Consider the following 8,312-nt stretch of genomic DNA (forward strand, 5'->3'; position numbering starts at 1 on the left):
ACTCAGTCAGTCGAGCTCATAGTTCCAATAAACTCGATCCGAATTGGGAGGGGCCGTACAAGGTCCTAGAGACAAGTCGGGTTGGGTACTGTAAGCTTGCGAAATTAGATGGAGTGGAGGTACCCCGCACTTGGCACTTCTCGAACTTGCGGCTGTTCCTAATTTAGGCTGGTCCGATATATCCTACTGTCAAACCAAATAAGTGTTCGACTTCGAACCTTCATTACAAAATTTATCAAGGCCGTTTATCTTGAACTGTCACGCTGTTTGATTATTAATTTTACATTAGCACACTTAGCGGGGGGCAATGAATCAATGGGATGTCCTTAAAATTTGAGAGTTTGACGTTCGACCCAAGAGGTCGGCGTAGCTTAAGGCCTTAAGATCGGGTGTTAGGCTCAGGAGGCCGGCACGTCACTTCGGTTATTAGAATTCGGTAATTGGGTGTCCTTAACAATTTAGCTGATTAGCGTAAAGTTTGATAGATACTCGACCCGAGAGGTCGACACGCCGCCTTGGTGGATCAATTCGGTGCTCAGCCCAGGAGGTCGGCACACTGCTTTGATTATTAGCGTTCGGCGCAAGCGGGATTTGGGAGTCAAGATTAGATAATCGAATTTCATATATACATGGAAAACCTACCTATTACAAAGCCTACCGAGCTAAATGAAAAGGAAAAAATATACAGCTCAGCTCCCTAAAACCCCTAAGTCACCGGCTCCTTCCCGGAAGCCCTGCTGGGAGCCTCGTCCTCCTCCGAGGGAACCTCCGCCAGTCGAGCTTCTCCTCAGCTACGGGATTGTAGTCTTTGAAGTTAGCCAAGTTGAAGCCAGGCAGGTTGAGGCCCTTCACCTGGTCCAGGGCTCGCGTGAAGCCGACCTGAAGGATGGGCTGGTTGAGAAGGGCGACGTCTTCAGCAAACTGTTCGGAGAAGAAGAACTCCCGAACAGTCTTCCTGCGCTCCCGGCTGACAGTGCCGGAGAGCTCAATGGCGTGGTCCGCCTTCAGCTTCTCCACGCCCGTCCTCTCCTAGTCCAGCTCCGACCTGGTGGAGGCGAGCTGGACCTGAGCTGCTTCCAACTCCTTCTCGATCTTACCCAACTTCGCCTTAAGAAAGTCCGTCTCCTTAAGGGCCTGGGCAAGCCTTTGCTCGGTCTTCCAATTCTTTTTCTGCAATTTCTCCAAGTCGGGAGACAGTTTGGAGAAGCGGGTCGCCAGTGCGGCCCCGGCGGCATTGGCCTGAGGAACGGAGGGAAAAAATTAGCACACTGCCAACTCCATCCAAGGGAAAAGCAGAGACGCAAGTGGCCTAAATGGAAGAAAGCTTACTTGGGGTTGGGCGGTGTAATACATGTCCTGGAATTCGGACGGGTTGGCCAGCTCCATCCACCTCCTGTCGCGCGGGAGAACTGATCTTGCGACCAACTGGCGAGCCACCTCGGGGAACTGGGTTCGATCGTTGATGGAAAGCCCCCAGGACGGGCAGAAGCGACGGCGGTCGTGCATGATGGGGGCCTGGTCCGGCTTCATGGGGGCCACATGGCGGAAATGTCACAAGTTGGGGGGAGGCGTCTCCCGTGCGTGCTCCTCTGCGAGCCAACCCCCAGATGGGCCGGACCCGCATGGGGGGCGCCCCCCGACGTCAGTAGGAGAGGGAGCTGCGCTAGAGCTGGCGCGAGCCTCTTCCCAGATTGGGAGGGCTCATCCCCTCGGCCCCTCTTCTGTCCGATCGCTTTCTTCTTGCCGACGACCTGCTTGGAGGGGGACGAAGAGTGGGACGCTTCTTTTTGGGGGGCCGAACTACCCCTTGGAGCCAGAGATGCCTCAGAGGCCTTCTTGGCAGCCTCTGGTTGCGGGGTGGGGGCGACCGGCTCGAAAGGCGTGCCTAGCAGTTTGGAAAGCCTCCTCACTGCAGCAAACATCACCAGGTTAGTACAAACAGGTCAGCAAAAGAAAGAAGAAAGCAACGCACTGCAAGAGTACAGAGACGGCATTACAGGTGTCGTAGTCGGTAGGGGAGGGCGCCACTTCTCCAGGGGACCCGGACAACATCGCCATCAGCTCGGCTGCTGAAATCTGCTCGGTGGAGAACCTGGTCGCGTAGAGTTTCACCGTGGAGCTCACCAGCTGGCTGAGGGCTTCGGAGTCCAAGTTCCCCGGATAGGGGTCGAAGTCAACCTCCCCGACCTTCCACACATTAGGGGGAAAATGCGTGGATTTAACAAAGAAGAAGTCCCCTTTCCAGTTCTTTATGGAAGAGGGGACCCCGAAAAGCAGGTCATGGGTGCCCTTCCCACCTCGAACTTTGCTAACAGTTCGGCGGGAGAAATAGTACCACCCAGGAAGGGAGAGCTTGAGGGTGTAAGAAGCTCGAAAGAGAGAAAGAGAATAAGGGATGGAGCAGATCTGGCAGTAGATCAGGAATCCAATAATGATTCTGATCGAGTTGGGGTGGACTTGGGTGATCCTGAACCCCCAGTAGCTCAGGATCTCAGTTAGAGCCGAAGGAATGGGGAGTCGGAGCCCCGCGACCAGCTGCTCCCTGTAAATGGCTACAAAGCCAGGGGGAGGTTGGCTGGCTCGGTCGTTGGGCCCGGCAGCACTCGGCTCGAAGGTCGGAGGAATAGAGAAAGACCCGACCAGCTCGGCCACCACCTCGAGTGAGAGGGTGACCTCTTGCTAGTCGGGATGACTGTAGTCAAATCCAGGATTATCCCCTTGCTCGGAAGCAGGGGTCCCCTCGGAGGAGTCCCTATCCTCACCAGCCCCTCCCTGAGCTCCGCCAGGTGAGTCATGTGGGGACTTGGGGGAAGAAACGGAAGTGGCCTGCTGCTTAATGAGGGTATCGAGCTCGGCCACCTCCTCTAAGATTCGGGCAGAAGGGGAATGGGTAGATGGAGAACTCATGATGACTATGGGCTCGACCAGGTCAGGAATGTAGAAATTGGGATTAGAAGCAGAAGAGAAAGAAGTGGAGGAGGGGAAGATGAAGATGAGGATGAAGATGAAGACGAAGAAAAAATGAAAATTCTAAGGGTTCTATGATGGGCAGGAACCCAGGATGCGGTGGAAGTAACGCTGGACCGATCCGACATAAAAAGTAAAGGCAGGTAGGGGAAAGAAGAGAACGAAGGAGGAGGGAAAAGGACTTACTGATGAGCGGAATGGGAAAAGATGAAGGAACCGCAGGAATCTGGGCACTGTGGGCCGGAAGTCTTGCCGCTGGAAATTGAAACTACACGAAGAGAGGAAAATGGCAAATAGAGTCGGAGGAAATCTGGGAGCCCCTATTTATGGGGAATGAAATGGGGGGGAAACGGCTGCTTGAATTTGAACCGTCCCTATGTGAACGCATTTAAGAGCGGTACGAAAACCGAAGAGACGCGACAGTCGAAAGGACGCGAGCGCAGCTTTTCAGTGGCAGCACTGTGCTGGAGGTGACCCTGACAGAGCAGTGCGACGCCGGTCTCCCACGTGGCAGGGGTATAGATTAGGTCTGTTTGGAAGCCCTACCTAATCTAAGGGGCTAGTGCAAAGGCCCCGTCCTGAGCGCAGACACGTTGCAGCCCAGGAAGACCAGAGTTGGGTTTGGATCTCAAGCCCATGGGAACCGTCCTGGGGCACACCGTTGCTAGGGCTCCAAGAGGCTCCAGGGAACAATCCCGCAGAGGGCGGGGAGAATCTCCCTCAGCGTGGGATTGAGACTATCCCGGGCAGGTCCCGAAACGTACGGAAGTCGGACTCTCAAGCGGATATAAATGGTAATGCACATCAACTACACAAGGTACGCTCACTATTGGCAAAACACTCCCAACAGTTTTACTCTCAGTGAACTCCACTCACTGAAAAACTGACTTGACCGTCGGAGTGCCCTTGGGGACGACCTCGGGGCTCCCCTGTTAGTCGTCCTAGAGACCGCTTATTGTCTGTTTTGCAGGGTTGGGACACGCTCTCCTCATCAGTACGCCGAGCTCATCAAATCAGCTCGGTCTGGGAAAGTTCAGCGCTTCTTCACATGGCAAGTCGGATTAGGGGCAGGAGCGGTCATCAGACCGACCGTTCCTGAACGGTCTCCCACAAGACCCAAATGTGATGCGAGAAATATTCCATGTCAGGAAACCTTCAACAGGCCCCAAAAACGACGGCGTTCCAAAAAAATGTTTAGCCAAAACGGGAACATGACGGACCAAACGGAAGAGTTTCAATTTTGAAAATCAAGTTGAAAATTTGAACCAGCCGCATATGTAGACACCAAATTTTTTATTCTTTAATTTTATTGGTTTAATTAATTTAAATTTTTGCTTTATTTGTTTCAATTCTAGGGTTTTTATTTTATTTTATTTTTATTTTATTATCCATTTTGCTCATTAGTCTTTTAACTTTTATTTTAATGTTTTTAGTATTAAACTTTATCGGGAAAAGGAAAAAGAGGAAAAAAGAGAAAATATGCAAAAATATGATAAGGGAAATGTGTGAAATATGTGGAAATTTGCATGCTAGACAAGTGGAGAATATACAATAGGACAAGTGTCCCTTTTATATTGGGACAACACATCACTTAGGGAAGGGGAGATTGAGACACTTGTAGGTTGTTGATTTGGAAAAGAAAAGAAAAACAGGCGAAAAAAAAGGAGGGCGGCGGACAAAGGATTAGCAAGGAGGAAAATATCGGAAGAAAACAAAATCAGAGGAGAAAGGGCTTCAGCAAACAAAAAAGCAAACCAATTCTAAGAAAAACAGAGTGGCGGCGGAGCTTGGGAAAATTAGAGGAAAAGAGAGGGAGCAAAAGAGAGAATTCGAGTAACAACTTGGGTTTAGGAAGGGTAGAAGGAGCCGAGAGAAGGGACTGGTGGCTAGGTTTTCGGGGGACAGGAGTTTTTGAGGGGCGGCTGAAGCAAGACAATGGAGAGAGAGCTTCGGCTGGAACAGAGGCTGAGGGAGTTTCGTCTGAAAGCCAAAGTGAAAACAGAACAGAAAATCGAAGGGAGATCTGGAAGAGGGGCTAAGGTTTTTGGCAAAATGAAAAACAAGGAGGGGAAGAGGGGTGACGGACAAAGGGAATCAAACGAGGAAGCAAGGACTGGAATCGCCACCGCCCATAGCCGTTGCCGCCTCACCGACTCCATCGTTGTTGTCTGCAAGAGCAATTCCATCGGCTTCAGCTGCGGGGACGGCGGCGGAGCAAGTAGGCAGCGCGAACGAGTCAAAAGCAAAGAGTCTTGCAGCTGAGAAAGAGCCAGAATCCACCATTGCCGTCGTTCAATGCAAGAGCACTGTAAGTGCCTTTCTTTAAAATTTCCAGTTCTGGTCAAGCTCACAAAGCAGTCTGCCGATCCTTTATTCACAACAATTTTCCTATTAATTGTTCATAGTTTTGGATTGTATATACTTTTCTGTGTCGATTGGACTGAAATCTTGATTTTCTGCGCAATTTCTGGGCTGGTTATGACTTCAATTGAGCAAAATGTGGTGAATTTTTTTTTGTCTGTTTGTTGCTCGATGAAATGTCCAACCAAGACTTCGGTTTCAAGGATGAATCGATTTCTGCTTCTGCATAACATTCGGCTAGTTCAATGCTTGTTAAAACATGATAGTTGATGGTTAGGGCAAATGGCCGAATCAGAGGTTGCAGAAGCTTTCCTTCAGTCGCGTTGAAGAAGAAAGATTCAGCGAACCATTTGTTTGCAAAAATCTGGAAATTCGTAAATTGACCCCTGGACTTTACTTTTCTTTAATTTCGATCCCAAAACCTTCATGATTCCTCCAATTAGGTCCCTATTTTGTTGTGATTGAACCTCCCAAGTTTCCCCTTATTTTGATATAGCCCAAAGGATTGAAAAAGTTGAACTCATTTCTCTCTTTTAGATTTTAATCATTTTTTTTTCAATATTTTTAAAGTAGTCTTTTACATTGTTCAATTCTTGACTTTAGGTCATAATTGTGGTTTAATGATTTTGGTTGTTTTGCTTATATTGTTGGTTTAGTATTATGGTTTAGGTTTTGGGTAATAATACTTGCTTGGATTTGTAAAAGTGGATTTGATTTATTTTGTTTGGGTTTCTGGTTTGGGCTTAGAAGGTAAAGCCCACTCTCTTGGTTGGATTTGTCTTGTTAAGAAGGGAGAGGCTAGCCCGTCTATTTCCTTGGGTTTTGGTCGGGCTTAGGGGGTCCTCGGCCCAAGAAGTAAATGAAATGGCCCAATGGCCTATTTGTTTAAGAAACCAGAAAATGAATTTATAGATCAGTCCCTGTACTTTTCATTAATTATATTGTGGCCCTAGAAACTTTCAACTTCTTTCAATTGGGTCTCAGGTTTAATTGCAAATAGGTCCCTAAACTTTATTTTTCTTTAATTTGGACCCCAAAACTTTGTTAATGTTTGCAATCAAGTCTTTTATTCTTTTGATTTCTCGAATGTGGGTTGTTTATATGATTTAGTTGATTCAAATTCATGATTGATTTTTATCTTTTGTGATTACTTATTAATTAAAGCGATGCCTTGACCTTTTCTTTGTATTTTGGAGGGTAAATAAGTAATGTCACTCCATTGGGGCTCCAAATCAAGGGAGGTACACCCTATCCCTTATTTCTTACTTTATTTGACCCTACGTGTCCTATGTGACTTTACGTGTTTAATTGCATGCCCCTTGGATGTTTATTTATTTCATTTATTTACTTGCTTTATTGGCTTTAGCTTTGTATATCTATCATTTGAAAGGCACTTGAATGTCAAATTTGTAATAGTTAGGTATTTCTTTAATTATTTATTTATGTATTTCCCCTTTTAGATTGTAGTAGGCTTCCCTGAATGTAATAGTTAGGGCTTTATTTGCTTTATTTGCCTTATTTGCCTTATGTATGTTTTGCATGTCTATGTGCTACGTGTTACTTGCTTTCTTAGGGTCTTGCATCTAGATACCATGCTTATGTGTTATGTGCTATATGTGATTTATGTGTTTATTTGCTTTATTAGGCTTTACATGATTTATTTGATTGTAATGAATGTATGACGTCACCACACTAGTCCAACGCTAGTTGTGGTCTTTTTCCCGTCACCACACTAGTCCAACGCTAGTTGTGGCCCCTTTGTTCCGATTTCCCACTAGTCCAATGCTAGTGAGGATCCATAGACATGGGTTAGTCCAATGCTAGACCCTTAGGGACCTCCCTCGCTAAATCATGTTTGTATGATTGCATTACACTTCATGCATATTTTTTCCTTTGTTAGGATCTTTATCATTTTCACATAATATTTCCCCTAATAAAATATCCCTTGCCCCTATGCATATGTAACATTTAGATTTGCATCTCATTTAGGAAATTAGGGGTAGATTAGTACATTTTGCTTGATTAGATTAGAGATAACCCCTTGAATATGGGATATGGAGGAGTTTGGCTTCTCTAGCCTTAGCACGCTCGTATTTTCTCTATTAAAGGGAACATTGAAAGTCACGAGTATAAGTTCCCCGCACCCATTATGATGCATTCCTTTAGGTCATACACATTTGTATATTATTATTTTATTTACTTTTTCTTTCCTTCGAGTCTCATGACTTGCATTATTCGTGACTTCTTCGAAGGGTCTTTATTGGGCACCACAATTAATGTGATTGGTACCAAGTAAGTTTTGAAGATACATTTTGACCCTTCGATACCCTCCTAGGTCTAAGGTTTGCATTCATATAGTACGTCCAAATGTGATAAATTTTAAGGTTAAAATAAGAAAATCTTTGACTAAATCGCGCAACTAGCCTTGGCTAGGTTGAAAGGGTGCCTTGGATTCTTATCCTTGCCTTCCCTTTCTTCAAATGTGACTTCCGAATCCTTTTTTCTGATTTTCGTAGATTTGGAGTCGTTTAAAAAGGGTTTTCTACGTTTTTCTTTAAAAAAATTCATTTTTAGGTGACTTGGTACACTTTAACTCTATACCAAGTGGCGACTCCATTTTTCATTCAAAAAATCCTTTTTAAACTATATTTTTGGATCAAATCGTCGCATTTTCATGTCCCATTTAGACCCATGTTTTTCATCTTCTTCTTAAATCAAAAATTCATTTTTTTAATAAAAATTAAATCAAAAGCCATTTTTCTAAACTCTTCTTTTATTTTTCTTTATTTATTTAAAAATGGGACGCGACAGCATAAAACAAAACTGAGAGAAGAGAGGAGGTATCCTGCTAATTGACAGAAAAGTGGGTGGAGAGAGCTGGGGTATGGTGTTGAGTGAATAAGGAAGAAAGCAAACAAAAAAGTGGAGAGTCACACAAAACAAAACTGAGGGAAGAGAGGAGGCGTCCTGCTAAATGTAGCAAT

Source organism: Coffea arabica, chromosome 2c (assembly GCF_036785885.1).
Source record: "Coffea arabica cultivar ET-39 chromosome 2c, Coffea Arabica ET-39 HiFi, whole genome shotgun sequence".
NCBI classification, from domain to species: Eukaryota; Viridiplantae; Streptophyta; class Magnoliopsida; order Gentianales; family Rubiaceae; genus Coffea; species Coffea arabica.